Raw genomic sequence first — 1,266 nt, forward strand, 5'->3', positions numbered from 1 at the left:
ACTTCCCGTACCAAAAATTATTATTTTTTTAAAAAGATTAACATTTTTGAAAATATTTACTCTGAAAAAATTAGATTTTTGAGAAACATAAATTAAACAAAAAATTACTTTTTTTTAAAAAAAATTTTTTTTTCAAAAAAAATCTAATCTTTTTTTTTAAATTTTTTTTGGAAAAAATATGTTTTCTTTATTTTGGCATATTTTGGAAGATCTTTTTTTCAAAGCAATCGTACTGCTTTAACTGCATAGAGACAAGTGTCAAAGCGCGTAAGCGCCGCGTCGCGTTCTCACAAATAAATATTGGTACGGAACCCATAGGAATGCAAACAAAATTTATACTTATGTTAAAATCTCAATAAAAATATCTGATAATTTGATTGTGCATATGTCTAATGATCATTTTTGACCGCCAAATGGCATTTTTTTTACTTTTTCGTTAGATCTCCGAAACCGCTAGACCTGCCCTCATGAAAATTGATCAATTCTTCATCTTGTCAATACAAGTCAACGTTTTTTGAATTATTAAAATCGACGCTCGTTCTCTTAAAAACTGAGTTACCGTTTTCGGCACTTTTTGCCCCGTATCTTTGGAAGGCTGGATCTGCCTTCGCCAAAAACTAATCAGCACGTCTCCTTATCAATACGAATCGAATGTTTTTTTGAATTATTCCAATCGTTTATCCGTGTTTCCCGAAATCGTCGACGAAAATTGGTATCCGCACATACATACACACACGTACATACATACATACATACACACACACACACACACACACATACACACACACACCACACATACATCCATTTTTTCTAAGGTATGCCAAAATGTTAAGAAACCTCTGAAACGTAAATATATATAAAAATTTTCATTCATTCGATTTTTTTGCGATTACTATAACTTACCCTACGGGAAGTTAATAAAGAGAAAGAAAAGATGATAAAACGATACTGCAGAGAATTTTAATAAGTTACAAACAAGACTAAGACATAAAACAATGAAAAAACAGAAAAAATATGAATAGCTTTAGAAAAGAAAATTTATTCTTTATGTAATGAAAAAAACAACACATTCAGAATTACACAAACAGATAAGGGTAAAGAAAATACTGTTATAAAATACATTTTGTATAGTATTGAATATAAGTTAGTTGTATAATTGTATTAGTAATATTGGAAAAAAAAAGGAAAATACCAAAATGTATAATCTTTAGTGACAGCAAGGCGAGCATTTTACAAAAGCAAAATAGAAGATCAAGCAAATTAATT

Source organism: Ctenocephalides felis, unplaced genomic scaffold (genome assembly GCF_003426905.1).
Source record: "Ctenocephalides felis isolate EL2017-DRISC unplaced genomic scaffold, ASM342690v1 CF-g0.4_SCAFFOLD_03572, whole genome shotgun sequence".
In the NCBI taxonomy this organism is placed as follows: domain Eukaryota; kingdom Metazoa; phylum Arthropoda; class Insecta; order Siphonaptera; family Pulicidae; genus Ctenocephalides; species Ctenocephalides felis.